This window comes from Schistocerca americana, chromosome 7, assembly GCF_021461395.2.
Source record: "Schistocerca americana isolate TAMUIC-IGC-003095 chromosome 7, iqSchAmer2.1, whole genome shotgun sequence".
Classification (NCBI taxonomy): Eukaryota; Metazoa; Arthropoda; class Insecta; order Orthoptera; family Acrididae; genus Schistocerca; species Schistocerca americana.
Window position 1 is genome coordinate 511,519,646 of NC_060125.1, and position 22,733 is coordinate 511,542,378.

At 41.0% G+C, this 22,733-nt stretch overlaps 1 long non-coding RNA gene and 1 other non-coding gene across 2 annotated transcripts in view; both read left to right on the forward strand.

Annotated features, from left to right (window-relative positions):
• Positions 1-22,733, forward strand: part of LOC124621926 — a 1,198,997-nt gene that overhangs the window by 1,000,153 nt on the left and 176,111 nt on the right. The gene's annotated exons all lie outside the window — the stretch shown is intronic.
• Positions 8,520-8,596, forward strand: Trnat-agu. Its single transcript has one exon. It is a non-coding gene; the product is annotated as a tRNA-Thr (tRNA).

A 22,733-nucleotide genomic window follows, 5' to 3' on the forward strand; every position in this document is an offset into this window, starting at 1 on the left:
TGATTAAACTTCAGCTGTTCTATAACTGTCGCGAAGCCCCTTTTGATGTTTGTGCCTTGTTACACCATGATACTCTTGAAATCGTGGGATGAATTAGTGCGTAGTTTGTAGACTGTAGATGTCCGCGACCGTTTCTCCTGCCAGTCCGAGGACAACTGCTAGCTGAGAACAGGCATCATACCTGTGCGAGGGAGTTTATCATATTTAATAGCTCTGTGTAGAGATGCCTGTTTCGCCAGGGCATCAACTTGTTTATTTCCAGGTGTCCCAGAGTGGCCTTTCATCCATACTCGTACAATCACAATGTTCCGATAGTTTCGCTGTACTCGAAACACAGCGTCGATAGTTGCTGAAACTGAGGAATTGGTACAACTGTTATGGTAGTTTATTATCAATTGTATGGCTGACATACTATCAGCGATGATGACTATTGTGTCTGCTGTGCTGGTCTGTGCGAATAGTAGGGCTTCCAAAATGGCAATCAGCTCGGCTGTCAGTGGGGTGTGGATCCAGCTTACATAGGCCTTATTGTTTGCTTCGGGGCACCCAATAAGCACTACCAGCCCCTTCACTAGGTTTAGACTCATGTGGATACACAATGCACGCATCGGGATAGTGAGACAGGAATTCCATTGGCCTGGCGTTAGTTGGGTCCTAGTACTGAAATGTTAAATTGGTCCTGGCATCAATCTGCAGAGACGACATTTCGTATGGCCTTATGTAACGTGGTAAAAGTGGGTTTTTCCATGTCTGGTGTTTTTATGTCAGCACCTCCATATGCTCAGCCGCGACGCGTGAAAGTTCCTTATTTATTCAATATCTTTCGCACACGCAGGTAGGATGTTAATTTCCGAATTTTTTCATCAAGAGGCTCATATTCGTCAGAATCGAGTCACAAGAGGAATTTCATGCAGAGGAATATTCGTCGCAACTTTAACAGCGGTTCATTCGCTTCACCAACTAATGCATTGGTTGGTGTTGAAATGAACGCCCAGTAACTATTCGCAAGGCTTTGTATGGCATAGTGTCAAGTCTTTGGAGCGTGCTGTTTAATGCTGATCCGTAACACAGGTGAACGTAATCACAGTGTGATCGTAATTAGAGACCGGTATAAAGTTATCGCTGTCCGTCAATCTCAGCCCCATCATACTCTAGGCCCAACTGTGAAGAGACTGCAGGTTTTTTCACATCTGGCAATGACATGTCGGATATGAGGAGTCCAACTTAATTTATCATCGATATCATCCTAAGACACTGAGTTGTTTTCGCATCTGGAAAAGTATTTTGTCCCAGTTACACTGTCAGTGGAAGTGGAATCCCATGGCGAGTGAAGATCGTGAGAGTAGACTTGCTAACAGAGATTTCTAAGCCACTTTCTGTACGCCACCCATGCAGGCGTACGACAGCGCATATGCTGTAAGAATGGGCACCGATTACGACACCTACTTTATCCCACCGCAGAGACCTTTCTTTATTTACTTATTTATATATTTATTTATATACTTATTTATTCATTTCATTGCTTCCTTTGGACGTACTCTCCCTTTTATATAACTGATCGTGTTTTTTAAGTCTTTTGAAGTTGTTACATATTTTGACTGATTACGAGTTATGTTTCAGCGTAATAATAGAAATATTAATAATAATAATTTTGACTGGTTCCAAAGTTACGTCTCCGCGTAATAATAGAAGTGGTAATAACAATAATAATAATAATAATAATAATAATAAACTAACGTGCAGAAAAAGTAGGGTTACAAACCTCATTCGAGAAAACTGAATGTTGTAGGAAGGAAAATTACAATTTAAGATCCCGCTGTCGACGTGGTCAGCGAAGACGGTGCACCAAATCTGAGTCTCATAGGATAAGTTGGAAATGGGTGGCCTGTTAGAACACTGCTTTTCCTCAGCACGAGTTCAGTGTAATACGAACCACTGCGTACCTTACCTCCACCCCTCCCTCATCACCATCTCCGCCTTTCCCTCTGGTGATTTCTAAGGCTTGAGGTACAGGATGATGCGAGGGAGCGACGTTGTTATCTTTCCAATGAATACCAAACTTTCTTGCGAACGAATTTCTTAATGACGAAGAACGTTTTAATGGAGGAAAATACTTTTGGCTGCTAAAGATTCTATCTTAGCATCGCGAACTGTCGTATGTAAAACATTCTTGTAATAAATTACTAGTAAATCCCGAGAAAGATGACTGTTTTTCACAATATGTGCCCTTTCAGCTTGCAAATAATGCGTACGTCATACCATAAACTCTTCCTTGTGACAGTGTTTGTGCTGAGATATGTTTAAATGTAATTATTGGCCTATGCCAGTGGCAGTCCCCTTTTCTGAGTGTCTGCTTTGTGGAACTATCGTCATTGGCTCTGGACAAGCAACCGGTGTTGCCAGTTACGTTGCATATCAATGTGAATTCATTAGTTGAAGTAAAAAATACATTTCTTTCTACAGTAATAGTTCTAACTTATTTTCTTTCTTTTTCAGGTGAGTCGGGCGAGAGCGTCCAGTTTTCTGTTTTATTTGCTGTGGGTAAGTTGAAAACTGGAAGTGATTTGTGTTTGTGGCTTACCCATAAGCTGCCTGTTATGAATAATTTACGTCTACGCTCGATCACCGTACACGTGATTAGATACAACGTATGGTAGTAGAATTGCGAAAAGAAGTATCATATAACAAAATGGACTTTGTAGTGGAGAGTTCAAGGCTTATATTTAGCACGCAGAAAGGAAATAAAAACAAATGACACTAAGCTGAAGACGACCTAAGTAAAAAAATACTGATTAATTTCTATTGCTAAAATGCTTAATGATGTATTGGTAAGATTTTCAGGTAGATTCCGCTGAATTGTCTGTAGATTTCTTCTGTATAGTCAGCTTTCTCTTAATGTAAACAATCCCGCGTCTAACAGCCTATTTTCATAACAGTCAAATGACAAAAATAATTAACAGCACAGAAAACGCTTCTCTTTCTTTGAGTTCTTAACTTATTCAAGTCTGAGTATAGTTGTGCTCAAAATCAAGTGAGTCCTCGGCATGGTCGATTAAAAGAGTGTCAATAGTTTCAATACGCCTTAAGACATTCCAGAAGTTACAGCATAAATCCATATTCTTGATAACACCTACGAATTCAAGCTCGGCAATAGATTCTGAAAATTGTCTTTTTTGTACGTCAGCGATACGTATTCTGAGTATGCATAACAGATAATACAATACCCCTGCAGCGGTCAGCATCAAAGTTAACTGCTTACCTAAGAGCCGTGGAACATAAATTACTAGTTCGATCACAACGCCTCCTAGTGACTCATCAGTGATTTGCTCTAATTACTCATGATCAGTTTTGAGTACACCAAAGGTTGCATTAATATGCTCTCATATCTCGACCATATGCATGCTATTTGCTGCCCGAGTATTAACCACTGGTTTCGCTACTGTCAAGTATTATGCTGCTGTTGTTACGGCAGTGATGAACAAGAATTTTGAAACCTCAGTATACAGATGGTATGCTAAATTTTTTAGGAAACAGCATCTCTAAATAGCTTGACTGATCTGTGCTTTGATAATCTCGGGGTAAATTCGTGTGAAGGCTTTCGAATGCTTTAGTATTTTCAGAGAAATTAGTCTCGCATTCGTCAAAGGTAGGAAACGAAATTGTTGCGAGAAGTTTCCTGTATAGTACCATTCGTTTCTAATTTGTGGAAATTTTGTGCATCTTTGAATAGATTAATTTTAGGACGTGAGCAAGTGTAAAATTTGTTTGCACTATCATCAAAGTGTTTTGCAGGTGATGTGTGGAGAAACAACTCGTTTGTTCGTAAAATAATACAGTTACCAAGAAGGAGTGAGAGTTTACGATGCACAATGCCTGTTGCATGACATATAGAGTGCATATGTTGACTATGAGACACCATGTCTCTTTTTACCAGTACTCACTCTACACATATTGAAATTCTTTTTTCTCCTACGACGGTGTGTAGCGAGCACTGGCATCTTACTTAGGTCGACTGACTTTCTGTTTGATCAGTGACACTGCCACCTCACTTGCGCGCTATTTTATGAATATTTACCTTTCTGGAAATTTCAATTTTAACTCATCGCTTTGGTGTCACTCTGAAAAGTCACTATATTTTTAATAATCATTGTACAGCGTCATCAATAATCGATAAATCGTCTGCCTGCATTTTTCACTGAATTTCTTGAAGATACTATTTTGGCATAGTTTTCTCTAGAGTTTTAAGCAAGTCATTACCTTCAGCTGAACGTAAAAGCTCGTCTGTCAAGTCCATTCTTCCTTCATTTTGTTCATTTTCTGTTTCTACATGAAATTTACATGAGTCCACCATATTTAGTTTTAGTTACTGTATCTACTTACCAATACTAATCCCCACATAAGAATTTTAGCACAAAACACAGATTTGCATTGCAGATCCCACTAAGGAGAAAGGCTCAATGTTTCTTATCCATCGACTTAAGTTGCCTTTAATGAAGATGTAAGTCTTCTAAAAACGACTGTGCCGTCGTTTGAATATTATGTTATGGTTGCAAGAAAAGTAAGATGAAAGGGAAATCATAGGTGGTTTTAAATTATTAGTACTCTTTTTATGAAACTGTAAAATTCTTATGAAGTACTCTCCAGAAATTTAAACGAGCAATTATTTGAAAATTTTACTGCCATATGGGTCATTTTATCTTATGCATTCCTCCACATGACAATTTTCAACGTGTTTCTGTCGCACGTTCAATTGCGTCTATTTGGACCACTGTCTTGCTATTACACTTGTTAATCTTGTGAAACTTTTTCCCTCCTGTTGCGTTTTCTAACGCATATGAAGGACCTGACGTTTTCAATCTTGTTTGTCTACTCAGTCACATTTTTTGGCCAGTTTCAACTGTTTAATTTATTATCGTTAACTGATCAACTGTCTAATGGCTACGAAGAATAAATACGGGTAATTGATTACGGTTTCGACCTTAAGTAACTATAAGAAGAACCCTTATAAAGCTCAACCTTTTATTTTTCTCTATATGACCGACGGATGAATTAACATATGCGCATGTAGGTGTGTGGCGTTAAAGTGTTGTAATCGTTATGTTGTTGGTTAGAATCTCGCTAAAAGCAATATTTTATTTTTATTTTTATAGAAATCCATATTTATTAGCAAATGGAATTGTTAAATAAGCAATACTGAATCGTAACATTTCATAAAAATTACATCTTCAATTTTTGTTACTGGTCATACGAAAATAAATTAAAATTTCGTAGATACATGGTAAATGTCTGTTTCAGACAAAAATCTATATACCTCAACAATCCTGCTCGATCTGTAGGAAGAAAAAAAGTTTTATTTTGTATCTGACATTTCGCATTTTTGTACCAAATTTCAATCTGTTGTAAATATTCTCATTTTCAAGCGAATCATAATTAAAAATAAAACAGCGTTTTTTTATTAAGAATTATTATTTTCTTTCTATAAATCAGCATTTCCATTTGCCACAAATAGGAAATGATAGTTTAAAATGTTAACAGCGAGATTCGAACCAGCGACTGTACAATTGCAAATTTTTCACGCTATACATTCAGCTACTGGTGAACAGGTCAGTTGAATATAAATTTCTGGTACTGGAGTTTTTTGAGAATTGTTTCGTATGCCTTAGGGAACTGACGCCTGGGCAAAGATCTTCAAGTACTGTAAATATGAAGAAAATCGAAGAGGGTGCAGTCCACAAGGTCCCCTCGTTAGTCTACTCTTGCTGACTGTGAGCTGCCCTCTTAGACGACTAGAGTGCCTAAATACCGCAAACATTACCGACAAACACCCAGCGAGTGAGGGCTGTGGCAGGGGAGCGGTGCGGCACGGCACGAACCTGCGGCCGCTGGCAGTTGTGTCTTATTGGATTTGAATTAAATGCCTCGCGGACAGTGTGATATTCAAATGGAGTGTTTAATTTGGGAGTGGCGCTGGCCATCGGGAGGTGGGGATAGTCGCGTATTTATAAGCAATGAACCGGACGGAGCCGGTCGGACGCAGCCACTGTTGGACGGTAGCATCGAGGGGCAGGAAGGGGATCGGGCCCTGTGCAAGGGTTGGTCCCGGCGGCGCTGCGCGGCCATTCAGGAGCCGGGGGATTAGTGTGTATATAACGGACACCGCGGGGACGGGCAACGGTTCTTCCTCGGCGCGAGCTGTCGGGGTGTTTGCTTTGTCGCCTGCAAGTCAAGTGCTCACACCCCTTTCGCTCTCGCTTTGCCGTTCCCGCCGGCGCGCTACGTCTCAATTAAACCCTCGGGGGACAGGCCAGGTGACACACGCGCTCGGCCGCGGACAACGGCGCCCGGATTAGCGGACCCCGCCGCTCCTGGAGGAGCCGCTCCGGATTTGCGGTAGACCGAGGCGCTCGGCCTGCGTCGGAGTTCCGCCGCTCTCGCCCACCTCAGGCTCCGATTTGGGAGGGGTCCTCCTTAAGAAGGGCAGTGGAGCGGCACAAGTATCCTGTGGCCGCCCAGCTGGCTTTTAGAAAAGGCGGGTTGCCTCGTGGTCCGAAGCTCATTTCTTATGTCGGATCTTCGGAGACCCACCGCCCACCCATTCTGGACTGGTAAGGTGCGGTCGGCCACGTTTTCCTCTCCTCCGAAGGTGGCTTCCTCTCAAGGCAGCGCTTACGCCTACTGTCCCCGAACATGTTTTGTGTATATTCCAATCTCTGCCACGAAAATATTTCAACGAGGAGAAGGTATCTATCCACAGGCTGACTATAACTGCTGCCAGCCTCTTCATCTCAGAATAGCACTTACATCAACGCTCCTAACGCACTCATACATCGGAACACTGTCACGTACGAATGCCTCAGAGATCTGGATATTGCACGATTCGACCAGCTGGCGAAACTGACGCCTATAATGAGGTCCCTTTCCAACTCTGTCTGGTACTGATATCGCTGTATCATAGGGGAATACAGCATCTCCGTGTCCTTCAGACTGATCACTCACGATTTTGGCACAGTTCATGCCCCTTAGATATCCGACCAAGCCTCGTGGTATCAGTAAACGCGAATAACACTGATGCACTCTGGTAACCGTACTACCTGTTACAGTGAATTGCAACTCTAATAATTTATACACACGTCGATGGTGTGCATGAGTGAGAAGTTACATTGACATTCGACCTTGCCTTCTAGGTGGTTCACTTTTTTTGTTAGACAGTGTAAAATGTACTTTGGAGAAAGGAGGGGTCATGCCCCCCCCCTCCAAGACAAGCCGTCCCAAACCCCTCCCCTTGGCACTGAGCTGCCCACAGAGCGAAAATTGTGGGGGGGGGGGGGGAGGCAGAGACTGGAAAACATATAGCAAATGACTGTCGACGTTGCGCTTAAGTACTACTCTCAGAGGAACACGTTAGCACACGAGAAGACACTGTGGCCGACTGCATCAAACCAATCAAAAGTGGGTGGGCCAGGATTCTCACTCAAGCTCCAACACAGGAAACGAGCTTCGAATTACGAGGCAACCCTCGCTTGCTTAAAGACGAACGTGGACGCCAGTTACGATACCATGGAATACTTGGTGACGCTCTGCTGCCTTCCTACTGCCTTTATCTGGTTAGCTGCCTAGTGACCCTAGCTCACTTTCTGATGGAGTTTCGGTGGCAACGTCTTTCTTCCAATGTTAGAGTTCGGATTAGGATTGTATTCGTAAACATTGGGCTTTGCTCTTTTTACGGTAACCATAAAGAGCCAGTACACATTTTGAAACACAACTTCATCTTCAGGGCTTCATTTCACTACTCAAGGGCTACTGCGATATCAACACGGCACAGCTGCTTTGCTTGCATGTGACACTGCAATGAAGTTTCTTGTCGATACTGTTTACGCTCTAGACCTACTCCTCCAGTGTGATTTGGGTCGACGACCATATATTAGTTGGAAAACGGAAGAATGGCAGACATAAATATTGGAAATATTCAAAAGTGTAGCGCATCCGGAAAGGAACAGCATCTCGCATCACTTACAGAACTGCTGCTAATTTTCGTCTGGTCAGTTTACGCTCAACGATATGCTGCGTAGATGCCTAGGGAATATAAACGGAAATTTTTGCAAGAATGGTGACATCTTGTTTCGAACAGTTTTATTGAATGTGACGTACATTTTCCTTACAGGCGGAAAAAGCCAGGATTAAGAAATTAGCTTGAGTATGGAGATTAAGATAGTAATGTATCATCGCTCTCGCTTCATGCATGGTTGGAATAGGAAAGAGTGCATCTGATAAGACTTCAAAGAGCCTACATCATGCGCTGTAGACTGAGTTAGATATTGTTAATCAAATGAAAAAAGTGTAGCGCGTCCGGAAAGGAACAGCATCTCGCATCACCTTCTCAAATCTCAAACATGATAGCAACGCATGAAAATTTGTACTGAGGCTGGGATTCTAATCTGGGTGTTCTGCTGACTAGGCAGATGCACTAACCACTACGCCATCATGGCACAGGGGATTTGCACAACTGCATGGACTGTCGTACCGCAAGAGGGTGGTGTAGTGGGCAGCGCATTTGCCTAGTGAGCAGGAGACCTGGGTTCGAATCCCAGCCTTGGTAGAAAGTTTCATTCGTCATTTCGGTCTGCATATATATACGCCATAGATGTTTGAGGCTTGAAAAGGTAGCTGGAGCCATATAGTTTCATTTGATTAAACCACCTATGCCTGGAGTTCAAGCTGGATACCCCATTTCGTTCGATATTGAGGTGTTACCCTAATACAGACGGAGAGCCTTTGCAATACTGTTCAAGTTTGGAGGAAATAAAAAGTGGGCTGGGGCGTGAATAGGGTATTTGGATTGAGGAGAGAGGCGTGCTAGGGTAGCTCGTGCATCTACATCTACATTGATACTCTGCAAATCACATTTAAGTGCCTGGCAGAGGGTTCATCGAACCACCTTCACAATTCTCTATTATTCCACTCTCGTATAGCGCGCGGAAAGAATGAACACCTATATCTTTCCGTACGAGCTCTGATCTCCCTTATTTTATCGTGGTGATCGTTCCTCCCTATGTAGGTCGGTGTCAACAAAATGTTTTCGCATTCGGAGGAGAAAGTTGGTGATTGGAATTTCGTGAGAAGATTCCGTCGCAACGAAAAACGTCTTTCTTTTAATGATTTCCAGCGCAAATCCTGTATCATTTCTGTGGCACTATCTCCCATGTTTCGCGCTAATACAAAACATAGTCCCTTTCTTTGAACTTTTTCGATGTACTCCGTCACTCCTGTCTGGTAAAGATCCCACACCGCGCAGCAGTATTCTAAAAGAGGACGGACAAGCGTAGTGTAGGCAGTCTCCTTAGTAGACCTGTTACATTTTCTAGGTGTCCTGTCAATAAAGCGCAGCCTTTGGTTAGCCTTCCCCACAACATTTTCTGTATGTTCTTTCCAATTTAAGTTGTTCGTAGATATTTAGTTGAATTTACGGCTTTTAGATTAGACTGATTTATCGTGTAACAGAAGTTTAAAGAGTTCCTTTTAGCACTCACGTGCATTATTTAGGGTCAACTGCCACTTTTCGCACCATTCAGATATTTTTTCTAAATCTTTTTCCAGTTTGTTTTGATCTTCTGATGACTTTCTTAGTCGATAAACGACAGCGTCATCTGCAAACAACCGAAGACGGCTGCTCAGATTGTCTCCCAAATCGTTTATATAGATAAGGAACAACAAAGGGCCTATAACACTACCTTGGGGAACGCCTGAAATCACTTCTGTTTTACTCGATGACTTTCCGTCAATTACTACAAACTGTGATCTCTCTGACAGGAAATCGCAAATCTAGTCACATAAATGAGACGATATGCCATAAGCACGCAATTTCACGACGAGCCGCTTGTGTGGTACAGTGTCAAAAGCCTTCCGGAAACCAAGGAATACGGAATCGATCTGAAATCCCTTGTCAATAGCACTCAGCACTTCATGGTTGCAGTTGTGCAAAGCCATTCCGCTGGATTGGCGTAGTGGCCAGCGCATGTACCTAGCGAGCAGGAGACCACGTTCGAATCCCAGCCTTGGTACAGATTTTCATTCGTCGCTTCAGTCTGTAAACATACATCTTAATTATTGTTACTGTAACCCCGCTCACTTTCGTCAAACTGCTGGTTTCCATTTCATACTTCCACGATTCATGTTTATCCCATACGTACAGTGGTAATGCTAATAAACAAAGGCCTTGGATTCTGATGGTGAGTGTATAATTACAACTACTAGCTCGTAGGTACGCCTGCAAGACGCTCCAAAGCAGTAGCTGCTTTTAACCGTGAGCAGTGAGGTCATTTTCATTCCAGCGCCGACAAAAACATCAAGACGTAAATGTTTGAAGCAATATTACTACTGCTATCCCTATGGATATATTACACGCAATATTTTCCTTGTGTTGCACATCATCAGGGATAATGTTCCAATATTAACATTGTAGTTTAAGCTTAGCTTGAGAGGACGATAAAGTGCTGTTCAGAAATATGAGTGTTCGTATCATGAGCTCTTTTCGTGCTGTGTCGAAACATAAAATGTGCAAAATTACAGTCACTACCGAAATGTGTTTCAATTTCCAATACATCAAAAAAGAAAGACTTGCGATAAACAAATCGTGCAAAAAGCTTCGCATGCGCAATCAGAGAAAAGAAAGGGCTTAAAGAAGGCAACAGGATCATTTTCTGCGCCTGGAACAGCCCTAAAAAGGGTGTCTCGTCTTGACTTGCCTTTAGAGGAATAAATTTCAGTATGGAGTCGGTATTCATGAAGTTTTCTACATTCTACAATCTTATGACTGTATTTAAATTAATAAAAGTGTCTTTCTCGTAAGTTCCGTAGGTGAATCTTTTTAACTATACCGTCGGGCTTTTCGCACTTTTGGTACGGTTTTGCAAAACAAATTATGTTTTTTAACTCATGCTTAACGCATCAAAATCTGTATGAGAACTAAATGAATGAACTATATGAATGACATGTCGTAGTATCGCTCAGTAAGCTCTAAGCTGACAGAAAAGAGAATGTGTCAGTAAGGTAAGAAACAAAATATGGGATCATTATTCATCTCGTCCCCAGTATCAGCATCAGCAGTGGTCTAACTGAAACTGAAAACTTCCCGCATGGTATCCTTCAGTGAGTGCGCACGCGTGTGTGTGTGTGTATGTGTGTGTGTGTGTGTATACGTGTACTAATGGCACGCCACAATTCACGTGGCGGTCTCTCTCGGTGTGGTCGGACGCCGTCAGTGTATTGCTCCAATTATCTGTTACATAACAGGTGACTCATAAACGAGTAGTAGGTCACTGCTAACCTCGTCATCTCTTATCACTACAAGGAACCAGTTATCTTCCCTATAACAGAAGTAGCGGTTGCGCCGAATGCAGCGAACCGATACGCGTCGATAAGAAGGTGCCACTGGTTGTTCATAATGCTACTACCGCTTCATTCTGACAGTCTAAAACTCACTCGACGTTTAAGCCCGAAGATTATACTTCAAGATATGGTTACATCTGTATTTTGCAAATCACTACGAAGTACATGGCAGATGGTTCTTCTCACGATACCCGCTTTTTCCCGTTCCGTTCACCTATGGAGCAATGAAAGAATGAACCCCAAAAGCCTCGGTGCGCGATCCCTACTGCAGCGACACGTAAGAGGTTCATAGTATGTTCCTTGATTCGTCACTTAAAGCTGGTGTTTGAAACTTACTAACCAGAAGTTTGTGTTTATCCTCTAGCGTCTACCAGTGTAGTTTTTTCAGCATCTCCGAGACCCTCTCATGGTTCAAGTAAACCTATGACCATTCATGGTGCTCTTCTTTGCATACGTTCAATATTCATTGTCCATCCTATCTGGTACTGTGCCAAACACATGAGCAATAATCTACGATGAGTCGCACGAGTGTTTTGTAAGCAATCTCCTTTGAGGACTGATTGCATTCCTCTAATATTTTACCAATGAACCGAAATATGTCACCTGCGTAACCTACAACAGAGTCTTTGTGATCCTTCCATCTCACATCCTTACAAACTGTTACCACCTAGGTATTTGTAGGAGTTGCCCGATTCCAATTGTGATGCATTAATATTATATTCATACGATAACCTACGTTTCTTCGCTTTTTGAAGTGCACTATTTTACATCTGTTAACATTCAAAACAAGTTGCCAATTGTTGCACGACTTCAAATTTTATCAAGTACCTTCTGAGCACTGTGCAGCTTTTTGTACGTCATTACAGATAACTACATCGCCTGCGAAAAATCTGAGGTTACTACTGACATTGCCTGCAAGGTCATTAACGTACAATATGAGCAGCAAAGGACCCAACATACTTCCTTAGGATCCACCTGAAGTAATTTCTCTATCTGTCGGTGACTCACCATCCAAGACAACATGCTGCGTTCTCCCTTCGAAGAAATTCTCAAAACCATTTACAAATTTCGCTTGATACCATATACGATCTTTCTTTCGATAATACGCTTATGTGAAGTGCTGAGTCAAATGCTTTTCGGAAGGCAAGAAATACTGCATCTACCCTGACTGCCTGCATCCATGGTGTAAGAAGGATGTCACGTTAGAAAAGCAAGTACGGTTTCACATTATGGATGTTTTCAGAAACCATGCTGACTGGCACGGAGGAGGTCATTCCGTTCGAGATACCTCACTACATCCTCAGAGTATGTTCTAGAATTCGAGAAGAAGTGGATGTCAATGAGGGTGTATGGTAGTTTTATGGATCACTTCTGTTGCTCTTCGTGTAGACTGTGCTTTCTTCCAACCACTGGGCACGGTGTTTGGTTAGCGGGATCTACCGTACACAGGGTCTTCCGAAACTATTCGTTCAAATTAGTACAGTAGGTAGAGGACAACAAAAATACAGTACGTAGAGAATAACAAAACAAATATATTTACGGTCCCCGACTGCAATATCTGATTCTAGGGACGATTGGCACAGAAGGTAGTTTAGCTTGCTAATTACAGCTGTGGAATGTGGAGGAACTGCTCAAATGCGCGGCCATTTGATCTGTATGCATGCTGAACATCGTCGGACCATTGATTGTCGTGTCCGTTCGAAGAATCCTGGAGTGTCCGCAGTGGAAACAGCAGCGACGGCAGTTCTGGCGACGAGGTCTTCTTCTGTTTCCATAACGGTTTCACACAACAGCTGCTTCATATGCCCCCAGAGGATGAAATCCAGACACGTGAGGTCTGATGACCCGGGTGGCAGGCGATAGGGCCACTTCGGCCGATCCATCCATTCTTGACGGTAGCTTTTAGATGATCCCCTATAGCAGTGCTGAAATAGGCTGGCGCCCCATCGTGCTGGAAGCACCTACTTTCGAATCAGTCGTTGTGTTCCCAAGTAGACCTCAGAGCCCATCAACTATAAACAGAGCAATTTTGAATGTCAATAGACATTCCAAGTCAGCGACACCGAAACAACAGCTTACGTTGGCGCTACTACCAAAATGCTCCCTAACATTCTAAGTTGACTTTAGAGTCTGTGTGTTCCTTATCTAAATACTCGTACATTTGTTTTGATGTTCCCTACCTCCTGTATTAATTGAAAGAATAGTTTTGGAACACTCTATATTATAGTTAACCGCAAATTTGATACAGAAGTGCAGATACAGCAAGTATTTTTGAAGAAAAGCGATTATCATTGTAAAGATAACTTTGCCAGGGATTATCCTATTGGAGATGGTATGTGTTTGCATTCACCGAACTGAGAACCGGTTAACTCAACTAGTTTTAGGGGAACTACAGTCTGACGATGAATCTGCGCCACGTTACAGCTTGACACTTTTCACATACACAACGCGTTGCAGAAGTTCTTCTCAAATTAAGCGCCAGAAAAGTCGGAGGCTGGCTGTTGATTGACCCCAAATCTGTGGACCACGAGATGGAAAACGGAAATTTCCCTTGACTACTGCAATCCAAGGAGACGTTACTGATCTAGCCATTACAACTGAATATGAAAGAAAATGAGCTGTAAGTTGACATACATGTGTGAATATGCCACTAACATTCTGACATAATAACTGCATGTACAGACGCACATCTGAACGCTCCACACCACTATTTGACAACAGGTCTCCAGTCCTTGATTAGTCATTGCACTGTTTAAATTGTTTTCCATTGACACTGCCGGACATGGCAGTCGAAACAAAACAACAGCCGTGGAAAGCTGAACAATGGAATTATTTTCGTACACATAGTGAAACGCAAAGAATACGTATGATGCGTCAGAATATTTTATTACAAGTCCCGATCTTCCACACGGCAAACCATTTTGCGACGAAGACGACTTGAATTCGATAAACAGGTAGATTTTCATCGTCAGAGAGTCAAAATGCTCGTGAATGGATCAAATATGTTTTCGTAGAGACAATGAAATTAAGTCGAAAACTAGATAACCTGTACTTCCAAATTCACGTGCTCCAATGTTTCTTCTTATTACGACTAGTATCTGTTTGTGTATATGTGCATGTGAGCGTTTCTGAGTTTGTATGTGTATACATGTGGGCGAGCTTGCGCGCGCGATTGTGTGTGTGTGTGTGTGTGTGTGTGTGTGTGTGTGTGTGTGTGTGTGTGTATGTATCTATTTCAGTGAGTGAGACAGACAGGGAGAGAATGTTTCATTCTGAACTACGTTTAATATAGTCTATAGTTCTCGCGTCTGCAGTCTCTATTGTTTTTTGTAGGGTAACTCGTTCAGCATTCAATGGAATTTAGTAGTTACTATATAAGGACAAGACGTTGTTTAACTTTATCAAAAATCTCGAAATATTAATTTTCAAATTTTTACACTATACTGTAACAAACATTCGGACGGACATAGGTAATACTTTTTTAAATATATAGAATGTATAAATGTAATATGTAATATATGAGCAGGAAATACTGTTACCAAAAATTTTGGAAAGTTTTTTGTTAAAACCGACTGCGACAAACAAAATGCTGTGAAACAAAATGCCGTGTTATGCTCTGATGTGAAAATGTGTGATTTTGTTTCTTTCCCGCAGTAATTTTCAACCATGATAGCACCAAATATTTCTCCGATGTATATTATTTCTCATTACATATATTTTTAAACAAAGAATTCTACGCACGACAATGTGTTGTTTTGTTTTCTTCCTCGCAGTCCGTTTTCATAGAGAACATGATAGTTATATTTATGGCTTGTCTGCTTATTTTTTGAGTACTGTTATCAAATCCGAATTTGCAATATAAAACGCGAGTTTTCAATTTTATCAGAAACCTGGAAAGTAGCACTTGAATCTATTTAATATAGGATGTTGCTGACCAGAAGAAGGAGGGGCATTTGCTAAATCCTCAGTGCAGTTAATCTGCTATTGTGGCAACTATTACAATATAAAAGTTGTAAGTGAATATATGTCACGTAATATTGTAGTCGGTATGCGTGTCATGCAGGGAATGGACAGAAATATGGGAACACCATAAGCACAACACATTACCATGACTAATGTGGTGATATGGTGTTGGAAACCCGCTGGCATTCACAACAGCTTTCAGTCGTCTCAGAAGGAATAAATACATGTCCTGTATGGTTTTCAAGGGAATCTTATACCATTTTTCTTGCAAAACAGTGTCACGCTCAGACTTGCAAAGTAGACCACAACGGCTCAATAATATTGAGGTCTGGCGACTGTGGTGGGCAGGAAACATGCGATAATTCATCCTGGTGCCCATGAAATCAGCACTGGACAATGCGAGCTGTTTGAACACGGGCCCTTTCGTCTTGCAACACGACATCACCATTGGGGAACAAACGTTGTACCATAACACATGAGCTAGACCTGATCAGCCAAAATGGTCACATAACCCTTGAAAATAATGCGACCTCGAAGAGTAACCAAATCATCGCTAAATCCTCGCCTTGTTCCACTTTTGGGAGTAAACTCGGCCAGAAGATGGAAACAGTGTGAGACAAGACTCATACGACTAAATTACGTTCTTCCATTGCTCTAAAGTTCAGATTTTATGGTTTCGGCACCACTCGGGCACATGTATCACTGATGTAGGATTTCAAATTCCTACCCGCCCTGCAACTCCCAGCTTCGGATTGTTTTGGTGCTGACAGGGTTGGCAAGTGCGACATACAGTTCTGCAGTGATATTTGCAGGTGCTGTCCTCTTATTTTTCGTCACAGTTCTCTTCAATGACAGTCTTTCACGATCACTCAACATACACTTTCGTCTGTATTGTGACTTAGTGGATGATATTTTTCCGCTTTTCGTGTAAAATGGTTCAAATGGCTCTGAGCACTATGGGACTTAACATCTTTGGTCATCAGTCCCCTAGAACTTAGAACTACTTAAACCTAACTAACCTAAGGACATCACACCCATCCATGCCCGAGGCAGGATTCGAACCTGCGACCGTAGCAGTCGTGCGGTTCCGGTTTTCGTGTATGCGGTATTTATCTCTGATACAGTGCATTTAAAACACCTAACATCGGCTACCTTGGTTACGGAGACGGCCATCATACGAGTACCAAGAGAAGTCACTTAGCTCCGGCACAATGTACTCACAAGTACACAATCGCTGTTCTGACGACGACCGACATTTGCAATGTATGGAGGACAATCTTTTCATAGTTTTGACCTACAGTCATGTAAAAATGTTTGAATGATATTCCCGCCATTTAACTGTACAAACTTCTTTATCTTATATTACTATCATAAATTTGGCGTTAAGCCATTATCAAGTGTAACACTGAAACAAATGTGTTGGGTATAATTAGACTTGGTTAAGTGAAGTCATCATCAAGAAGATGTACTGAAACTGGGTGTCGCAGCGTGTAGATTAGCATAAAATCACCGAAATGTATGGCAGACAGGTAGCAAATGTGTTTTCCAGCCATCAAACAACTGAGCCACAGAATGAACATCAATATAGTAGTTAACATGTGCACTGAACATTACTTTTAGACAACGTTCACTGCACATGTAACCACTGTATTGACGTTCATTCTGTGGCTCAGTTGTTTTATTGCTGGAAAACATGTTTACTACCCGTATGCCACACATTTCGGTGATTTTGTGCTTATCTAAACGTTGGGACATCCAGTTCACAGATCTTGGAGATGACTTCACTTAAGTATGTCTAATTATACCCAACACATGTGTTTCAGTGTTACACTTGATAATGGCTTACGGTTGAGGTCATAATAGTGACCCAGGATAAAGAAATCTGTAAAGTCAAATGGCATAAATATCATTCAAACACTACTGAGGACATTTCACAGGTGCCGTTCGTGGTTAAATACAACAGCGCAGGATTGGCCACCATTTGCGTTTATGTTTAAGCATGCTATTTTTCGCGGTGTTTTTATAGTCCCTGTACATGCAAACATACAGTACATAAAATAACTTGTCGTAGGGTAGAAGAAACAGAATGGCAATAGCGAGGTTAGGCGTGCAGAAAAAATAGGAATAGTATTTTAACATTCCACTGTTATAGATGCAGCTGTCTGGGACATTCATTCAACGGAAGAAATGAGTAAGAAAAGAGAAGGACAACTTTTTTGTTTAATCAGCTCTTTGACGTCACGGAAAGTCTTAACTGATGTGGGAGACGCTGTAAGAAAGCGTTATTATCATGAAATTACTTTTTACTAAAATTCCGAGAGCAGGTTTTGCATGCCGAGTCAAGAATCTTACTGCTACATTCTCCCACATAATGAATATGACTGTTACATTAGAGGGATGCAGAGAGCGCAAATAGAAATACATGTGCTTAGCGAAGACCTGATGAAATTTATAATGAAAATACATAGATTTCTTCAGCTAAATTACAAATCCAATCAATGTACTGAAGAATTCAATATTTTGCATGATTTCTCTCGTAAGTATAAATGAGAAACCAAATTATCGCATTGCCACAGCAAGGGTTATCCAAAAGCTTTGACCTAAAAGTCAGGTGGCACAGAGAATGCGAAACAGTTTCTGTTAATGAATCCTAAATAGCTGCTCACTCGTTGGCGTGCAGGTGTGGCTACTAGGGTCTAGAATGCCCTGGTTAAGTGACAAGTACAAGAACACCGAATTCAGAATATCTGAATACTCGGTACATTCACGTCATTTAACTTCCTGTTACACGATATTTATTCTTGCTTATCTCTCACACGACTTTCTTCGTGCAGATGCGAAAATGAAGTTAACATGTGTTCGCGATAACACCCCCCTTAACCGGAGATTTACTTGACTGTAAATGTTTATTGGCCGCGAGTAACTTTATAGGCTTGAATCGGCGTTGTCAGATAGCAAGTTGAGTCTGAGGTTATTATTTGCATATTTATCTGGAAACCTGTTCTGGAACGCAAGATTAACTTGGGTCCTTAAACCCCACTAATTTTATGCCAGTCCCATCTGTCACGTGACATCCGACGCGTCGATATTCATGAAGCGGGACGGCAAATAGCAGGCTACCCCACCCTTCTTGTTTCTCTGCTCTACAGCAAGCCTGAGCTTTCTTTCTCCTCGTTTACGCCTCGCTGTACTTGGCTACTGTAATGTAATAAATAACAGATACAAGCCATTAAATGCGATTAATGAATAACTCCCGCAACGGATGACCAATTTCGCCTCTATCGCGCAGCATGTGAGTAATGTGGAGAGTTGATAGAGATTCAACGCACTGTGTTTTCAAAGGAATTTGTCTCGTACACTTACTTTATTTCGATATCACTCACAGCTAGTTTCTAGAGCTGATGGTTATTTTGAGTCGCTTTTCGGGTTCCGTATCTCAGTCGGTAAAAACGCAGCCCTGTGTTGTCCGCCTGTCTGACTGTCCGACTGATAAAAACCTTTTTTCTCAGGAACGGATAGACTTATCAGGCTGAAACTTATGTCACATACTGAGACCTATGGTCCCTTGGCGATGTAAGACATTGAAAATTCTAAGTCAATGCAATAAGAAGATACGGCCATTTATGTCTCGTATACTCGCAAACTCACTCATCAAAACCTATAGGATTCTTCTCATCGTCCTTGAATCATGAAATTTGGCAAAAACATGTTTTCACAGTATAATTAAAGCTAAATTTGAAAACTGAAAATTTGTAATTATATCGCACAAAAAAATTTGTTCTTTGTTATCTGCCTGTCTGTCCGTCCGTATGTTAAGGCACCTTTTTCTCAGGAACGGGTAGACATATCACGTTGAAATTTATGGCCGGCAGCAGTGGCCGAGCGGTTCTAGGTTCTTCAGTCTGGCACCGCGCGACCGCTACGGTCGCAGGTTCGAATCCTGCCTCGGTCGTGGATGTATGTGATGTCCTAAGGTTAGTTAGGTTTAACTAGTTCTAAGTTCTAGGGGACTGATGACCTCAGATATTAAGCCCCGTAGTGCTCAGAGCCAATTGAACCATATTGAAATTTATGTCACATACTAAGTTCTATGGTTCCATGGCGGTGTAAGAAATTGAAGTTTATTTATGTAACATATTTTGGTACTCGCAAACTTACTCATGAAAACCTATAAGATATTTCCCGTTGTGCTACAATTAAGAAATTTGTAAAGACGCGAAGTTTCACGATAAAAGTAAAGCAAAAAATCCTAAAATCATTAATCTGTAATTATATCACACGAAGAAACTATTTCTTATGTCATACGTTATCCTACGCCAAATTTGAGATTATTTATCAGCTCAAGTCCCTCGTCCAAGCAGTAAGATGGACATCCATAAATTGAAATTAAAACAGTCAGTAGTTTTGCATTCAGGCTGACGGGGTCGCACTGGTAAATGTCATATATCAGGCAAGGAATGACTGCGAATGTTTGTTCCACATACAACTTGAAACGCTGTATCTACGTGCATTAATCGCTCCCGGATATCTTATGATGGATAAATTCCGAAACGCGTCATGTGAGCAAGAAAGTCATTCCTTCCCTGGTGTTTGACTTTTACCATTGTGACGCAGTCAGCCTGAATAGAGAACTACTGATAATTATAATAATGATCGCCTGCCTACTACATGACTTTACATCGCATTTATATTATTTAAATTAAAACATTCTCGAAAATCTTGGAATCCCTGGTACCTATATCTTTCCAGTATCAATGTCAACAACTGGAATGGATGAACCGTCCATATACACGATTAAGTTTGTACGTAACTCTAAGGTCATGAGTCCTACTCGCGCCTTGTCACTTTTTCTCTGTATACGTGACAGGGTATGACGTCCAGTTAGCGGGGTAGTAGCTGAAATGCGTTTCATTTTTTTCTCTGCAAGTGGAAATGTGGGAGACCTTCACAACAAAGGGGAATAATTAGCTGTTAGTGAAATGAGAAGGAACTCAAAATTCCGCACGTGTCACGTAACCACATTTTACATATTTCAGCTTCTCGACTGACCTTCCAAAATTCACTAGTAAAAGTCTTGCGTTGCTTGTATTACAACAAAAAACAGCTTTACACTAACAATATGCAGACACACATATTCACGAAGATATCTCCGGTTTAAAGTAAATATCCGCCAGAGAAAAAAAAAATTAAAAATACTGCGGATGCGAATCAATGTATGAAACGCGTAACGGGGCACACTGAAATGGAATTTGCGAGAGTTTGGTCATCACGCTGAAAAACTTTTGTTGAAGTTCAAGATTATCAGTTCGCATGCATGAATTGCTAGGTCGAGTAATGAAATGGTCGAACCATCTGTTTAAAATTGAACTATTAACTGCATAAAATGATTTAGTTGCGATATTTCTTGTCTTCATGTGGCGCCAAAATCTGTCTTCCTTTAGTATTCGCCATTACATTGTGGGTTCACAGTATTTGAGAAACGTAATACGCAATCGTCATTTTGATCAAAATGCGGCAAATGATGTTTTATGTTTTAGTAATACTATTACAGACGCCTGAATGAATCATTTAGATAAAATTCTATGAGATTTCGTGTACTTCTTTCATTGCAATATCACACATGTACCATTACATAATGAGGTAAACGTAGATATGCAGTTCCATGTATATTTACACTCGATTCATTCTTTAAAATTGAAGTAACGTAGATCTGCAGTTCCATGTATATTTACACTCGATTCATTCTTTAATATTGAATGGGCGCCATTTCTTAATGTTTTACCGCGATTTACTGCACATCAGTAAGTATTGTCTGAATCGCATCGAATTCTGAATCACCACGAAAATCTGAAGATTACAGAAACACGATGCTCTGCGTTTACGTACGCCGGTGAAGATGTCCCTCCCAAAAGTTTAGATTAATCATTCACATTCAGAGCGCACATACCAAATTTCCTCTGACATTTTTATAGCACTAAAGTTTAGTTTACTGTTACATTTTTTTGTGGTCTCTACTTCTGTATAAAGTTGTATCGTTAGCCGATTAAAATGTTCATCAGGCATATGTTTATAATTGTTGCAAACATTTTATTATGTGCTTATTGAAAAATATGATGCACTTTGGCTTTGCTGTTTCGTTTTCGAATAGTACTTTCCATGTAGACCTACAATTAAAGTTTATGCTTGTTCTGTAGCAACAGCATATCATTGTTGCACTGGATTTCTCTCACAGTTATACATTGAACATATCTTCTTCATATCCAGATGCATATAATATTAACAGTAGTTTTCTTTTTTTTAAATTAATCTTCTCCTTTGACTTCGTTTCATTTGTTATTCGCATTATTCAATTATCACTTTTCCTGTTGTGATACATTAAGTCTAAACTTGTTACTACTCTCTTCTGCTGTTTAGACATATATTGCGAATAACTGCGTGGGAAACTTCAGCTAGTCCACAGACATGTGGAGACACTTTGTAGCAATATTCCGTCTCTTGGCACCATCAGGTAGACACAATAAATTATACCTGACCTCATGCGTGAAATGCAGATAGTTAGCTTCATTAAACATTAAAATTAATATCATTTGATTACGGTGTCGATGAGCCTCTAATGGCAGCTGCCACGTTATTCAAATATTTCAGAGCTACAAGACTGAGAACACGAAATTGGCTGGTTACGTAAGCATAATTCCATATATAATAGATGAAATGCATCGTCATTAACTGAAAAATTGCTGTCCTTTCGCTAAATCTGTAGCTTTTTGCACATTATATATGTCAATTTGGAAAAAAACTCCTTGATTCTATTGCAGCCATTGACATCTGCATTAATCATTGTAGTTTTCTGCCTGCGAAATTTACTCAAATAACGTACCTGTTAGTGACCAAAGACTCCAATGATATCTGTTAGCAGCAAATTATATATATACTCCTTCTTTCTTAATTGCTAACTGTTTCATTTCGTTGACTTAAAAGGGACTGGAGTGCAGAAAGAAAAAGCAAAACTGGTGGACAACAAAACAGGAATTCCTCTTACCAAACGTGAAACTTACAAACAAGGTTAGAGATCACTTCTCATTGGTCTACAGGCTGTTCACTAAGGGACAGCAACGGCAAATTTGTGTTCACTGCAACATATCAGCATCACGCATTTCCATGTTCCGTGATAGAAAACAAATAGAACAATTTCGATGGCACACAGTCAATGGGAACCACGACCCGCCACGGTAGTCGAGAGCGCTAACGCGCTGCTTCCTGGACTTGGGACCCCGGATCGAATCCGCCCGGCGGATTAACGACGAGGCCCGGTATGCTGGGCAGCCTGGATGTGGTTTTTAGGCGGTTTTTCACATCCTGCTAGGTGAGTGTCGGGCTGGTCCCCA